This window comes from Oncorhynchus mykiss, chromosome 6, assembly GCF_057628025.1.
Source record: "Oncorhynchus mykiss isolate SJ-2025 chromosome 6, ASM5762802v1, whole genome shotgun sequence".
NCBI classification, from domain to species: domain Eukaryota; kingdom Metazoa; phylum Chordata; class Actinopteri; order Salmoniformes; family Salmonidae; genus Oncorhynchus; species Oncorhynchus mykiss.
The window spans coordinates 19,828,225-19,845,830 of NC_143027.1; the positions used below are offsets into that span (position 1 = coordinate 19,828,225).

The window sequence follows — 17,606 nt, forward strand, 5'->3', positions numbered from 1 at the left end:
TCACTCTGGGCATGCTTTTCATCCAAAAATGTCAATGCTGCCCCCTATCCCAAAAAGGTTCAACTGTGTTTGGACCGACCTGGCTAGGCCTCTGAGGAACTAATGATAGCATAGGGAGTACTTCTCAAGGTTTCCCTAATCTCGGGGGAATGGAACTGTCGGCTGGGTAGTGATACACAGTGGTGAGAACTATAGAGAAGGATAAAACTCACCTACTGTTTGTGTGGAAGTATGTGCGTAGGATACCTACTGTTTGTGTGGAAGTATGTGCGTAGGATACCTACTGTTTGTGTGGAAGTATGTGCGTAGGATATCTACTGTTTGTGTGGAAGTATGTGCGTAGGATACCTACTGTTTGTGTGGAAGTATGTGCGTAGGATATCTACTGTTTGTGTGGAAGTATGTGCGTAGGATACCTACTGTTTGTGTGGAAGTATGTGCGTAGGATTCCTACTGTTTGTGTGGAAGTATGTGCGTAGGATACCTACTGTTTGTGTGGAAGTATGTGTGTAGGATATCTACTGTTTGTGTGGAAGTATGTGCGTAGGATACCTACTGTTTGTGTGGAAGTATGTGCGTAGGATACCTACTGTTTGTGTGGAAGTATGTACGTAGGATACCTACTGTTTGTGTGGAAGTATGTGCGTAGGATACCTACTGTTTGTGTGGAAGTATGTGCGCAGCTATAAAATGGATGTCTTTGTACAATAAAATTTAGAACGTTCTCTGAATAAACTGTACAGACCTTTTGCACAAAGCTGAGTCTTTGCCTAATTATTATTATACCCACGGTCTTACAAACCTCGAATCTATTGCTTGATTGATAGTTATTATCATTGGGATTGAAAATTCTCTTGACAGTTTGATAACATGTGTTTGATACTATTCCATGTATTCTGTTTCAGTCATTATTATGAGTTTGTCTTCCCCAATGAAGGTGCCACCAATCAATCAATCAATCAACCAATCAATCAATCAATCAATCAAATGTGTTTATAAAGTCCTTTTTACATCAGCCGATGTCACAAAGTGCTTAGACAGAAACCCAGCCTAAAACCCCAAACAGCAAGCAATGCAGATGTACAAGCACAGTGTCTAGGAAAAACTCCCTAAAAAGGACAGTACCTAGGAAGAAACCTAGAGAGGAACTTTGAGGGGTGGCCAGTCCTCTTCAACAGCAGGTCCTGGACAAGGTAGCACATCCAGTGAACAGGTCAGGGTTCCATAGCCACAGGCAGAACAGTTAAAACTTGAGCAGCAGCTTGACCAGGAGGACTGTGGACAGGTGGACTCAGGCCAGGTAGTCTTGATGCATGGTCCTAGGCCTCAGGTCCTCTGAGAGAAGAAAGAGAGAAAGAGAGAGAGAAAGAGAGAGAGAGAAAGAGAGAAAAAGAGAGAGAGAGAGAAAAAGAGAGAATTCAACCCAGCCTCGGGTAAGTGAAATACCGCCAAGCAGCAGAACAACACGTCACCAAAGGCCTCTGACATTCTGTCTGAAGAACTGTGTGGACTGTTCCGTTCACACACAGAAGTAAGGGCTCAAAGCTATGGAGTGTAGAGGAGTTAGAGACACCAATCAGACTCTATCGACTGAAAACTGGCAAGCAAACGGTCAAGGAGTCAGGAATGTCAAAAGAACAGGTTGGGATCAAAGATAAGACAGTTGTGTAGAGAGATAGAGGAAGAGTGATGGAACCGAGGAGGCAATGGATGAGATGTCCACTGCACGGGAGGAACTCCACTGCACTCTCAAGCAGTGTTCTAGTAATATAGATTAGGAGGTTTGCTAGGGTATCTCAAAAGAGGGAAAGATCAATCGAGGAGTCAAACCTCATAACAGTTTAGCTGTCATGAAGCCTTAAAGCTGTGTGGAAGATGTTAACCTGTGTATGTGTGTGTATAGGCTACAAGGCTTATTAACTAATTGCTATGAGTTGACTGTGTATCCTCCAGTAACAGTGATTCATTTGTAAATCAGGAGTTGCAGGAGCACATGAACATGAGACACTGAATGACCTGCAGAGCTCAGAGGTCCTGAAATATTAATGAGTGTTGAGAACATGAATGCACAGTTGTTTTTTCATAGGTTTCCAAAGATAATTCAGGCTAATTCAGCAACTTAAAGCACCGACAGCAGTGACGCATACTAATGAGACGCACACTCTATGGAAAACGTGACCTGCTAGCCCCTGGCTTTACCACATTGTAATAGTTGCACTTTCCTCCCAATATTGTGATGGATAATCATGCACTGTGAACACAATGTTATGGTTATTATTTTGTGCTGGTTGTGGTGACATGATTTATGTAGGTCAGTAATATACATCCCCAAAGGTACACAAAGGTAAAACATTTTATTGAGTTAATAAAAAATACAATGAAAATGTCCATGTCCATGATTCTTACAGAACAGCATCACCGTCATAATTACATGTATGGAATGCTGAATGACATGGCACAGTACATGGTAGATCCATCTGTTTCAGGAAGTCATTTTGATTTTCTGCGTCACACCACCGTTAGCTACAGGATACTTTTTAAAATAGTCACATTGAGTCTCATTATCTCTTTGAGTGTCACGCCTTTGGAAGCTTGTCTATAAATAACAATACCTTTGTGTTTTATAGGAGCCCATTCAGTGGCAGACAGACATATGAAAGTGTTCCTTTCATTTCCCTCAGTCGTTGTTTTTCATAAACCCTTGAGAGTTGATCTGTGGGTGCTGGAGACTTCGAAGTCACAGAGGGCCTTGAGCGTTCTTTTAGTAAACAACACCTCATCAAAACATCCTTTTCCCTCTTCCCCTTTCACGTCCGTCCTTTGTTCCGCATCTATCTCTCTATCTCCCTCTCTGCTCTGCCTCTCTTGTGGTCTATTTCACTATCCCTGGCATCATTATTCTCTCTATCTCCCTCTCTGCTCTGTCTCTCTTGTGGTCTATTTCACTATCCCTGGCATCATCTATCTCTCTATCTCCCTCTCTGCTCTGCCTCTCTTGTGGTCTATTTCACTATCCCTGGCATCATTATTCTCTCTATCTCCCTCTCTGCTCTGTCTCTCTTGTGGTCTATTTCACTATCCCTGGGATCATCTATCTCTCTATCTCCCTCTCTGCTCTGCCTCTCTTGTGGTCTATTTCACTATCCCTGGCATCATCATTCTCTCTATCTCCCTCTCTGCTCTGCCTCTCTTGTGGTCTATTTCACTATCCCTGGCATCATTATTTCTCCAGTTAGTCAACATCAAGTTGTCTCTGATTAGATGAGGGCTGTTCTCTTTCCCTCTATCACTCCCTCTCGCTCTCCTCATTTCCTTTCTCATTTACCCTTTTCCTCATTCCCCAGATTGTGGTTTAGTGCAGATGAGCAGGGGGAGGCCAGGCTGCTGAGTGTAAACAGACTGACAGATGGACAGTCCCAGAGCAGAGCCAAGGAGATAAGAGGATTTATGCTGGTGTTTTTGTTTACGTAATGTGGTAGGGAGAGACAAAGAGAGGCAGAAAGAAAGAGGTGTGGGGAGGGGGGTGATAGAGAAATCGATGGAGAGAATGACTTGACAGATAAGGACCCCAAAACATTGTTTTTTTAGTGTTCACTCATTGTGTTAGTTAACAGTCAGTGGCAGTCTGTTTGGCCAAGAAGTGTTTTTCCTCTGTACGTCCATCATCAGGCTGTAGTCAGTAAGCATTTCTGCTCGCCCCTCATTTCTGCTCCCGGGCTACTGTCAGCACTGCTGACCTCTCTTGGCAAGAGGGCACCTTGCAGGCCTTGTAGAGGATGACAAAGAGGATAAGGGTGAGGACGCCCACTACAGAGTTACACACAATGGCCATGATGGTCCATGCAGAGAGACCAGTGCTCAGCTCTGTCTCCATGGTCAGCGTCCTGGTTCACACCGAATGTCAAGTTCTATGAATACAAATCCTCCAAGTTCCACTCAAGCCCGACTCAGAGGTTTACTGGCACATCCTAGTCCACGGTCCGCTGTGGGCTTCATACTCTGCTGTCTCTTGTGTTAGCCCCAACAAGTGGCCCCTGAGTAAAGAGGAAAATGTGAGATTTAATGCATGAACATGTACACACATTTTAAATATGTAGATGCACCTATGTGAACAACCGTCTTACACACAAACATATAGTACACACTGAGATAATGGGCAGTCTTTCCCCGGGTCTGGACCTCCCGGAGAGGGGACAATGTACTCAAGGTGACCATGCTCTTTCCTAAGGGGACCTGTTCTCCAGGCCAGACTAGCACACTACAGGTTTTAACTGGGGATGGATGACCATTTTACTAACAGCTGATTCACTACATGAGGTGTCTTAAGAGCAATAGATGTCATTGAACTTGATTCAAACACTGAAAGCAGTCTTCTTAAGAGTCCACAATACTTAAAACATGTCCAAATGTAATCTACAGATATTAGAAATATGTAATCTAACTGCAAAAGTAATCTACAGATATTATAAACATGTAATCTAACTGCAAATTCTTATTTGTTTGTGTAGTGGACCCTGTGAGTGTGTGTTTAGATGCAGGTTTGTGGATGTGTTGATATCAACCTGGGCCTGTATGTGTGTGTCTGAGTGAGTGTGTGTTTAGATGCTGGTTTGTGGATATGTTGATATTAACCTGAGCCTGTATGTGTGTGTCTGAGTGAGTGTGTGTTTAGATGCAGGTTTGTGGATATGTTGATATCAACCTGAGCCTGTATGTGTGTGTCTGAGTGAGTGTGTGTTTAGATGCAGGTTTGTGGATGTGTTGATATCAACCTGGGCCTGCATGTGTGTGTCTGAGTGAGTGTGAGATGGTTTCTATGATAGTGAATGATATTCCAATCACACTTTAATATAGAGAACCAACTCATTAATCTCTCTATGCATCCCTCTACAATGCATTCCAATGAGGCCACACACTTCTCCATGCATCGACTGAGTGAGGCAAACTCATTTCAAACTTCTCTCCTCTCTCCCTGCCACTCTCAGCCAATCGTAATCAAGACAGGTATTTTTTTGAATAAGGGTCGTGGCAATGATGCACTTGATTGACTCCTGGTAATAGAGTTAATTTTATACCAATGAGAATGGGTGGGGTTTCTTGGATGTGGCATCACGCCACAGAAGATCCAGGCAAGCTCTAAACTGTTTTTCGGCGCCATTTCCCTGCCCGCTTTGAGGACAATACAGTGCCACTGACACGGCCTGCAACGAAAACATGCGGTCTCTCCTTCACTGCAGCCGAGGTGAGTAAGACATTTAAACGCGTTAACCCTCGCAAGGCTGCAGGCCCAGACGGCATCCCCAGCCGCGCCCTCAGAGCATGCGCAGACCAGCTGGCCGGTGTGTTTACGGACATATTCAATCAATCCCTATACCAGTCTGCTGTTCCCACATGCTTCAAGAGGGCCACCATTGTTCCTGTTCCCAAGAAAGCTAAGGTAACTGAGCTAAACGACTACCGCCCCGTAGCACTCACATCCGTCATCATGAAGTGCTTTGAGAGACTAGTCAAGGACCATATCACCTCCACCCTACCTGACACCCTAGACCCACTCCAATTTGCTTACCGCCCAAATAGGTCCACAGACGATGCAATCTCAACCACACTGCACACTGCCCTAACCCATCTGGACAAGAGGAATACCTATGTGAGAATGCTGTTCATCGACTACAGCTCGGCATTCAACACCATAGTACCCTCCAAGCTCGTCATCAAGCTCGAGACCCTGGGTCTCGACCCCGCCCTGTGCAACTGGGTACTGGACTTCCTGACGGGCCGCCCCCAGGTGGTGAGGGTAGGCAACAACATCTCCTCCCCGCCGATCCTCAACACTGGGGCCCCACAAGGGTGCGTTCTGAGCCCTCTCCTGTACTCCCTGTTCACCCACGACTGCGTGGCCACGCACGCCTCCAACTCAATCATCAAGTTTGCGGACGACACAACAGTGGTAGGCTTGATTACCAACAACGACGAGACGGCCTACAGGGAGGAGGTGAGGGCCCTCGGAGTGTGGTGTCAGAGGGAGGGGGAGAACCCCCCTATCCACATCGATGGAACAGTAGTGTAGAGGGTAGCAAGTTTTAAGTTCCTCGGCATACACATCACAGACAAACTGAATTGGTCCACTCACACAGACAGCATCGTGAAGAAGGCGCAGCAGCGCCTCTTCAACCTCAGGAGGCTGAAGAAATTCAGCTTGTCACCAAAAGCACTCACAAACTTCTACAGATGCACAATCGAGAGCATCCTGGCGGGCTGTATCACCGCCTGGTATAGCAACTGCACCGCCCTCAACCGTAAGGCTCTCCAGAGGGTAGTGAGGTCTGCACAACGCATCACCGGGGGCAAACTACCTGCCCTCCAGGACACCTACACCACCCGATGTCACAGGAAGGCCATAAAGATCATCAAGGACATCAACCACCTGAGCCACTGCCTGTTCACCCCGCTATCATCCAGAAGGCGAGGTCAGTACAGGTGCATCAAAGCTGGGACCGAGAGACTGAAAAACAGCTTCTATCTCAAGGCCATCAGACTGTTAAACAGCCACCACTAACACTGAGTGGCTGCTGCCAACACACTGACACTGACTCAACTCCAGCCACTTTAATAATGGGAATTGATGGGAAATGATGTAAATATATCACTAGCCACTTTAAACAATGCTACCTTATATAATGTTACTTACCCTACATTATTCATCTCATATGCATACGTATATACTGTACTCTATATCATCGACTGTATCCTTATGTAATACATGTATCACTAGCCACTTTAAACTATGCCACTTTGTTTACATACTCATCTCATTTGTACATACTGTACTCGATACCATCTACTGTCTCTTGCCTATGCTGCTCTGTACCATCACTCATTCATATATCCTTATGTACATATTCTTTATCCCCTTACACTGTGTACAAGACAGTAGTTTTGGAATTGTTAGTTAGATTACTTGTTATTACTGCATTGTCGGAACTAGAAGCACAAGCATTTCGCTACACTCGCATTAACATCTGCTAACCATGTGTATGTGACAAATAAGATTTGATTTGATTTGATTTGATTTGAGCTCTATTACCGATGAGAGGGGAAATGAGACCACATGGTACCACAGAGAGTACAGGAGAAAGAGTAGATTAGATGAACATCTGACTGGAGACAGACAGAAAAGAAGAAAGCAGCGGGTTGAAGTGGCATTGGAGGTTATCATTTAAAGGAGTCGTTTCATGTGCAACATACAGTATGGAAAGCCAAATGGTTTGCATCAATATACTTTCATTCTTGAGTCTGTTCACTTCCGATCTGAACTGTGGTAGTGTTGGAGAATGCAAAGTAGTAGCGCAGAGTTAAGGATCATCTCACATCATGTTTCACACATCAGTCATTCATTATTTTTGGGATCCTACTTGGTGGACTGGTGCGTATTGGATCTATTGAGGATGACACACGTCCTGTTACAGGGATGCGCAATTCCAGTCCTCGAGGGCCTGATTGGTGTCACAGTTTTGTCCCAGCTCCAGATATCACACCTGACTCCAATAATCATCTAATCATGATCTTCAGTTTAGAATAACATTAGTTTAATCAGCTGTGTTAGCTAGGGATGGAGAAAAGGTGTAACACCACTCCGGCCCCCGAGGACTGTGGTTGCCCATCCCTGTAAGACTGTCAGTGGTGCCACTGGTGTTGATGTGGAGGAATTGCATGCTGGTTGAAAGACCAGGGGTATATTCAGCGAGGTAACATTTTCAAAATGTTTCAGATAGAAATACAATGAATAGAGCTAACATGATTCCCTATTCTACATGACAGGCATTCATATATGTTCTACATAAAGCTTTTCTATCTATTTGCTACCATCCTGAATATGCCTCAGGTGTAACTAGGGACAGACAGACTGACTGAGGGAATGTCAATTTGATTACAGTCACGAGTGAGTCCAAAGTGCAGGATACAGGCCGGTCTCCTCACCCCCAGACATGGTCAATACCATAGGGTCAATACAGTGAGAAACCCACTGCTGACTGTTATGCAATGGCTATGGACAACAAGAGTTTGTTAGAATGGGGTGGGGCTGGATGTGGATGAGGGGATTAGATTGTGTTCTCTTGGACACAACCGAACAATAAGAGTCTATCTGTGTGTGTGTGTGTGTGTGTGTGTGTGTGTGTGTGTGTGTGTGTGTGTGTGTGTGTGTGTGTGTGTGTGTGTGTGTGTGTGTGTGTGTGTCTGTGTGTGCACGGTTGTGAGCATGCATGTATCATGTAACTCTCTCTCTCTCTCACACACACACACACACACACACACACACACACACACACACACACACACACACACACACACACACACACACACACACACACAGAGAGAATAGGTGAAAACTGAAGATGGATCAACAACATTGTAGTTACTCCACAATACTAACCTTATCGACAGAGTGAAAATAAGAATATTCCAAAACATGCATTCTGTTTGCAACAAGGCACTAAATAAATATTGCAAATGTGGCAAAGCAATTCACTTTGTGTCCTGAATACAAAGTGTTATGGTTGGGGCAAATCCAATACAACACATGACGGAGTACCACTCTCCATATTTTCAAGCATAATGGTGTCGGCATCATGTTATGGGTATGCTTGTAATCGTTAAGGACTGGGGAGTTTTTTAGGATAAGAAAGAAACGGAATGGAACTAATCACAGGCAAAATTCTAAAGGAAAACCTATCTCAGTCTGCTTTCCACCAGAGACTGTAGACTGCGAGATGAATTCACCTTTCAGCAAGACAGTAACTTAAAACACAAGTCTAATCTACAGTGGAGTTGCTTACTAAGAAACAGTGAATGTTCCTGAGTGGGCGGGTTACAGTTTTGACTTAAATCTACTTGAATCTATGGCAAGACCTGAAAATGGTTGTCTAGTAATGATCAACCACCGATTTGAATAATGTGTAAATATTGCACAATCCAGGTGTGGAAAGCTCTTAGAGACTTACCCAGAAAGACTCACAGCTGGGTATCATTGCCAAAGGTGCTTCCACAAAGTATTGAATCAGGGGTGTGAATACTTGTGTAAATGAATAAATTAATTTGAAAAAAACAAAAACAAACTGGTTTTCACTTCGTCATTATGGGATACTTTGTATAGATTTGTGTGTAGACATTTTGAATTCAGTAACATGACAAAATGTGGAAGAAGTCAAGGGGTATGAAAACTTTCTGAAGGCACTGTATCTTTCTGATAGAACACATAGGGTTTTCTTTAATGGAAGCTTCTTTCATGTTAAACATGTAAAATGTGGTGAATTGTAGGGCAGCTCTTTTGGCACTCTACTCTATTTCTACCAATGACCTGCCACAAGCATTAAACAAAGCTTGTGTGTCTATGTATTCTGATGATTCGACCTTATCTGCATCAGCAACCACAGCTAGTGAAATCACTACAACCCTAAACAAAGAGTTGCAGTCAGTTTTAGAATTAGAATTAGAACTGAACATCTCTAAAACTAAGAGCTTTGTATTTGGTACAAATCATTCCCCAAGTTCTAGACCTCAGCTGAATCTGGTAATGAATGGTGTGGCTGTTGAGCAAGTTGAGAAGACTACATTTATTGTTGTTACCTTAGATTATGAACTGTCATGGTCAAAACATATAGATTCAATGGTTGTAAAGATGGGGAGAGGTCTGTCTGTGATAAAGAGATGCTCTGGCTTTTTGACACCACAGTCCTCAAAGCAAGTCCTGCAGGGCTACGTTTTATCTTGGTTATTATCCATTCATATGGTCAGGACCTCGTTAAGCTGCAGCTGGCCCAGAACAGACCGGCAGGTTTTGCTCTTCATTATAGTCAGAGGGCTAATATCAATACTATGCATGCCAGTCTCTCATGGCTAAGATTTGTGGATAGACTTCTTGTTTTTATAAGAAACAATGTTTTGGAAATTCCAATTTGCTTGCATAGTCAACTTACACACAGCACGGACAGTCACACTTACCCCAGCAGACATGCCGCCAGGGGTCTTTTCACAGTCCCCAGGTCCAGAACAAATTAAAGGAATCGTACAGTATTATACAGAGTCATGATTGCATGGAACACCCTTCCATCTCATATAGTGCAAGAGGGCAGCAAATCTTTTTTTTTTTAACAAATACAGCAATACCTCATGGCACAACTCCTCTCCCCCATGTGACCTACTTTATGTGTGTATGTATTGACATGTATGTGTAACTGATAGATACACACACATGCACACGACATGTTAATGTTTTTAAATGTATGTAATTTGTAAAGTATTTTGTCAGTAATGTATTTTTCGTTATGTATCGGACCCCAGTAAGACTAGCTGTCACCATTGGCTTCGGCTAACGGGGATCCTAATAAAATCATATTAATTCAATTTATCCATATATGCCAAATTCCCACGAGTGTAAAGGGTTAATGAGCCAGAAACAACAATACCATGGACCCACTAGTGGTCTAAAGATTTTTAGCGATCCATAGATTTGGTTTGGTACTGTATTCTGTGGGGTGGAATTACAGCACCATTGGAAATACAGCAAATTTCCCACAATGTACCATAATTTACAGTATGCTGCAGTAAAACATCTCAGAGTATTTTACTGTTGATAATACCTAAAACCACTCTATAAATGACAGTTTCCGTCACAGTGTGGGAAAATCTGAGAAAAACATTTTGTGCTACTGTTGTTCAACTTGTTCTATTCTAACGATAGTCATCATCAATAACTTAGACCAATAGGCACTTAAAAAATGCCCCCACAAACCCTCGCTCACTCACCTGTTCCCGCTTCATTCCGCAGATCGCACCATCCGGAATCAACATATGCACAGATCCAACGTCGAGCAGACTCTGCAACGGATTCTGTTTCATTCTCAGGAATAAAGTTAAGGCACAAAAGTGCATTATTATTGTTTGACAAGGCAGTTGCCACCAAGTACCAGGCACATTTTCCTGACAGTTAGGTAGTGATTCAATATCCACAGAACACTGCTGGAATGAGAAAGCCTGCGAAGTCCCACCCGTTAGTTGAGTAGTGATGTCACTGTCAATGTGAATCACTGTGATGTCGCACACTCCCTCTCTCCCTCTCCTCCCTCTCGCTGCTCAGGCACAGAGGAGATTCAGCTTTTTTAAGTAGCCTATAGGCTAACTCCAAGAACATCCCATCAATGGCTTTCTCTCTCACACATTGTGGTGTATAGGCTACTGTAATATACACTGTCCCATTATATATAACGCCCTAGAAAATCATCATAGTGAACTTCCTGACATTGAAATGCTGCCACCTGAAATGAAAACAGCTATGTCATTGCACGAATTGGTAAGGCGGCATTGCATTTAGTATGCAAGGCGGCAAGCTGTCCCCCTGTACTCCTTTCAGAGCGTGGGGGGGGAGGGGGGGGGGGGGGGGGGGGTGAAGACAAAGCTCTTTTCAGACCAGACCCAGCGTCAGACAAAATCTCCCCCGGAAAAGCAGGATAAACCCCGGAGCAACAACAGATTCAATCAACTATTTTAAAGGTTTGATCTGGGATCTGTCCAATGGTCATAACACACTGGGCACAGAGGTCAATTCAACATTCATTTCACCTTGGTTCAAAGCAAATTCATTGAAATGACGTGGAAACAAGGTTGATTCAACCAGTGTGTAGAATTTTTTATGTAGTCTAGGCCTATATATTCTTGAAGAATAGAAAGTTAAAATTCCGCTTGGGCTTAGCACAAAATAGGTTTGTTTACACACAAACAGTTTAGCTTGGGCTATTGTTTATTGAAAACACCAAACAGCAAGTAATACTTCTTGTATTGAATTACTTTAATTGACCCCTTGATGTGTAGGTTCAAAATAATTTTACAACTATTATGTGCACTCATAGACACAGAAAACATACACTAAGACACTGATAAACTCCATGTATGCACTCACACACACACCACATGCACGCACATGCACACACGCACATGCACACACATGCATACACATACAAACACAGTCGGTGTGACAGTGACCTGCTCTAATCGGACATGACATACTGTCTGCCTATCAATGTCTTCCCTCAAATACGAATTTCCCTGTGTGTGTGTGTGTGTGTGTGTGTGTGTGTGTGTGTGTGTGTGTGTGTGTGTGTGTGTGTGTGTGTGTGTGTACGAGCAAGCGAGTGTATACAGTATGTGAGTAAGAGAGGTAGAGAGAGAGACTAAATTCAAAATTAAACTTAATTTCCCCTTGCCTTTGTTCTGTGGCTTTCTCATCCACAGCCTGTCTGCCAATTCTGTGTAGTGTAATCACATCAAAAGCTGAAGATGAAAGAAGACTGTTGGGAGAGCATACCTCAGCCTGGCTCACCCAGACGCATATTAGGGTTTTAATGAAACCTCTTTATTCCCAGAATATGCCTGACAGAATAAAGTGTAGAACTAGATGTCTATCTTTCTGTAGTGGGGTGAACACACAGGGTTCCATTTTACTGTTCTTAAAACAGGCCCAAATTGCGCGAGAAGAAAATAATCTTCACAAATCGTCCAGAGGAATGTCTCAAAACTTTCCTATTAGCAAATATTAAGTAAACAGCATGAACAAAACAACTTATTTTGAATTGTGAAATCATTAAAGTTCCACAAAGCCATTTTTTATTTCGATAGCAAATCATTTCTGGGTAACAATTAAGTACCTTAGTGTGATTGTTTTCAATTAAAATGGTAACTTATTAGAAAAAAATAGCTTCTTAAGAAAGAGTAATTTTTCAATAAATAATTTTGCTAGGACTGTCTGGGAGTGTCTGAGTGGGGGGTGGAAAACTGAAAACTAGCTGTTATTGGCAGAGAGGTGTGGGACTCTCTTTCTTATTAGTCTATTGACTAAATTATCACCTGGTGATATCCCCAGGCAGGCCAATACTCCATGCTACCAAAACAGGCTGAAATTTGAGGTGGTCTTTTCAAACAGCTTACACTAAAAGGGCATTATCATCATTTTCACCATTCCACAGTATTATACCAACCTCATAGTGTGGAAATATATTTAAAACACAGGAAAATCACATTTTTAACTGCACTGGGCTTTTAAGTGTGTATGAAGATAAATGCATAGGAATATATATCTCCCACAAAGCAAACATCTTATAGAAATCCTTTATTTTTCTCATGAGTGACTGAGGACATCTTGTGGTGACTGTTAGAACGTTTTGTGAACTGGAGTAGATGAAATGATTCCTGAAATAACAGAATAAGCACAAAGACATCACAGAGCCATTTTTCTAAATCCTTTTTTATTGGAGTCAATTCACCATTCTGTCCCGCTTTAGTTGCTAATCATAGCCTGAAAAAAAAATAGATAGAACAGGACAAGTCCTTGGAGAAATTTCCAGCAAATATTTTCCCTCCATCCAGCAAAACCTTGTACCTCACTTTGGTGATTTCATTTTTTTAAAACTTGAAAGTAGTCCTTCCCCTCCATGTTCTGTGAAAGTTTCATGACTATAGAACAACTAATAAAAGTCATTCAAACACCTTATGAATTTCCATTAAATCATCCATCTGAAAATAAACCTTTTATTTTCCAGGACGCCAAGGTCATGCTGATCAGTAAGGCCTAATTCTATCTTAAAACAAATCCTTAGGTTAGTAGATATCATCCCCTAGAGGCTTACATTCTACACCTAGAGACTAGGGGTTAATTACAGTTTTTCTCAATTGCTAAAACACTAAAACCCATTGGCTGAACAAAGTTCTCAGTTGCCTAGACTCATTTAGCTAATTATGCAGGCTGTTGTCAATGCCTTAAACCATTTCACAAGGTAAAACACAATTTGCAGATCTCACTTAGACTTTTCAGCAAAACTCTAAACACATTCTCATTCTCAAAACACATTCTGCACTCTAATGCACATGTCATCCATACTGGTAAACACAAGTGGCAACAATCAAATACAAATAGAGAACACATGTCAATGATTGAACACAACCACTCAAAATTGATTTAACCTGTTTCAAATTATGTTTCCATTCTCAGACTTTCTCCTTCCCACCTTCAACAACCTGTTTGCTCTCTGAACTGGCTTATATTGGTTGTGTCGCATCATTTGAAACAGGTTAAATCAATTTTGAGTGGTTTTAATGGGTTTTAGTGTTTTAGCATTTGAGAAAAACTGTAAAAATGTACTTCTCCCTGAGAATTGTATGTTTTGAACAATGTGTTTTCTATTTTTCGGTGTATTGTTTACTGACTGCTTGAGAGTGTATATCATTTTGATCACTTTGTTTATAATTTGAGAGCAGTGTTTGATTTTGAACACAGGTAAAACTGTTTTGAGGCGAATGTTTCATTTTGCGAGAGGAGTCAGAGGTTATAGTGCTTGAAGATGAGGTAGCAATTGAGAAAAACTGTAATACTGTAATGACTGTAATGACCTGTGTGTGAGATCATGATTTATCTCTCTTTTACCTGGTCGATCCAGTCATTGAAGTTGGAGATGAAAGTGAATACGGTAGGCTTATTCTCGTAGTTGCAGACCAGACACAAACAGGCAGTACCGTGGACCTCCCACAGTCCCTCTGGGTTCTTGCGGTTCAGAAGGCCACCAGAGTCCCCATATAGGACCGGTGGAGAGAAGGGCTTTAATACTTAAGGGCTAGGCGTCTCGTCAGCAACACCAGTCGACAACATCCAGTGAAATTGGAGGGCGCGCAATTCCAATAAATAATCGTAATATTCAACATTTATGAACATACAAGTATCTTATATCAGTTAAAAGCTTACCTCTTACAGCTCCCCCCTACTTTGTGCAATTTCCGCCTGAAGACATACCCAAATCTAACAGCCTGTAGCTCAGGCACAGAACCAAGGATATGCATGTTCTTGGTACCATTTGAAAGAAAACACTCTGCAGTTTGTGTACATGTGAATTGAATGTAGGAGAATATAACACAATAGATCTGGTTTACACAAAACAATGAAAAAAAACATATGTTTTTTATTTTTATTTTTGTATCATCTTTAAAACAAACAAGATAAAACAAACATTCAGATAGGATGATGGAGACAATTTCAGTGAAAAATATAAGAGGGCAACAGTACTTGTGCAAAGTTTCAGAATGATAACTTCCAAAATGAGTGCGCTACATGACATGTATCATGAAGTCACCCAGGTGTCCCACACAAGTAGCCCAAATGTACCCAAGTGGCCAAATTGGTGAAAGTATACATTTTGAAACAAATAACGATATACAAAATACCAATACGGTATTCTAACACACCCCCCCCAAAAAAAAATTTGAGGAAAGAAAATGGGAGACAAAAAAAAGGAAAAAAAAATGGGAGACAAAAAATAATTATTGATTAAAACATATATGAAAATATATATGTATATACATTTACAAAATAACATGGGTAACTATTTACACACTTTCAATATTTGGAAGACCCTCAGTCCTCTATCAAATCAAATCAATTGATATAGCCCCAGCCTAAAACCCCAAACAGCAAGCATTGCAGGTGTAGAAGCACGGTGGCTAGGAAAAACTCCCTAGAAAGGCAAAAACCTAGGAAGAAACCTAGAGAGGAACCAGGCTATGAGTGGTGGCCAGTCCTCTTCTGGCTGTGCCGGGTGGAGATCACAGTGGTTGTAGAGGGTGCAACAGGACAGCACCTCAAGAGTAAAAATGAACAGTTTAGGGTTCCATAGCCACAGGCAGAACAGTTGAAACTGGAACAGCGGCAAGGCCAGGTGGACTGGGGACAGCAAGGAGTCATCATGCCAGGTAGTCCTGACGCATGGTCCTAGGGCTCAGGTCCTCCTCCGAGAGAGAAAGAGAGAATTAGAGAGAGCATACTTAAATTCACACAGGACACATGATAAGACTCCCATTCGGAGTCAGTGTCACTGTGAAAGAAAATGTTCAGTTAGAATAGTTTCACATATGAGCCCGGTATCAACAGGTATAATAAACAGATATATGTAGAGAGTTGAAGGTTGAAGGTTGAATATATTAGGTTGAATATATTATTATATTATTATTACCTGCTAGATCTACTGTCTCTTTTATATTATGACATTTAAGCTAGATCTACTGTCTCTATTATATTATGACAGACCAGCTAGATCTACTGGCTTTATTATATTACAACAGACCAGCTGTATCTACTGTCTCCATTGCACTTTGGCCATTGATGTGGTCCTGCCCTCTCCTCAACAGCCTCAAATAGGCTATTTCATGTGGGTTGGGGTGGGGCGGCAGACACACGCTTCTCACATTTCATGACATTACATGTTTATATATTGCTTCTAAATTTAAAATAATATTTTATATTATTAATTTCAAACAAGGGCATTAGCATGATAAGAACTTACCAGTCCAAAACGATGTCCTCTCCCGTTCAAAAAAATTTCCTCCACAATCGCTAAATGAAGCGTCCTACAACAATCTCTGTCTAACCTTCCCAATCAATTTATTCTAAAATTGTGTGTACATCTGTATATCTAGACTTAGATTTATCTTTCCCTGACTTAGTCGCCATAATGATTGATACATGAACAGCTGAACCTGCGCGTTCACCAAACAATGCAGTGCATGCGTAGCTCCTTCTGGTAATATGCGTAGCTCCTTCTGGTATGAAACTTCAATAATGACTCACTTTACGCTGAAGCTTACTACATGGGTTGGTCTTGCAACACATAAACATGGTGTATTGCCGTTTAGCTCAGCTCATTGGCTATCTACCCAGCTAGATTTCAAGACGATCATTGGTCATTGGGTTAAAAGACAGTCAATCAACGAAACAGCGGGCAAATCATTGGTGCACAATGATGTCATGACTTGTTGTCTTCAAATCGGTTTCTTTCAGTCAATACTTCCCGCGAAATGGCCCATCACATTTGATTGTGTTACAAACAAACCAGTTGATTGCAGTGAAACCAAACATGACTGGAAAAGTCACATTCTGTGTGGGTTATTTACCTGGAATGTGTCGTCGAAAATGGAATGAGATGGAATTCACAACACAAGCGGTTCACAAAATGTTTTGTGTTAGGCTATAAAAACGGATTTTATCAAACAAAAGATCCTTCATTGTGTAACAATGAGCATTGGAATTGCAAACAGACGAAGATTGTCAAAGGTAAACAATTTATTTTAATGCAGTTTGTGATTATGTTACGCCTGTGCTGGTTAAAAAATAAATAATTATGGGGCTCTATGCTCAGATAATCGCATCGTATTCTTTCGCAGTAAATCCTTTTTTAAATCTGACAACGCAGTTGGATTAGCAAGATTCTAGGCTTTCGATACATGTGAGACACTTGTATTTTCATGAATGTTTAATATGACTATTTATGTAGCGATCACCGTATGTTGTGGAATTTCAGCCCGCTAGCGGGTTCCGTGCGCAGAGAGGTTCTTGTTAATCTAACTGATTTTGTCCTATTTACAATAAGCTTTACAGCAAAGCATGCCATGCGATTGTTTGAGGATGGCGCCCCACATCAACATATTTTTCAAACCAGCACAGGCTTCATAAAATCACAAATTGCAATTAAATAATCACTTACTTTTTGAAACTCTTACTCTCTTTGCAATCCCAA

General features: G+C 41.8%; 1 long non-coding RNA gene across 1 annotated transcript; it reads right to left on the bottom strand.

The window, feature by feature from the left end:
• Positions 1-2,335: 2,335 nt before the first annotated feature.
• Positions 2,336-11,394, bottom strand: LOC110525416 (uncharacterized). Its single transcript, XR_002473754.3, has 2 exons — positions 10,804-11,394; positions 2,336-4,034 (listed from the first exon to the last, which is right to left on the bottom strand). It is a non-coding gene; the product is annotated as an uncharacterized LOC110525416 (long non-coding RNA).
• Positions 11,395-17,606: the final 6,212 nt, after the last annotated feature.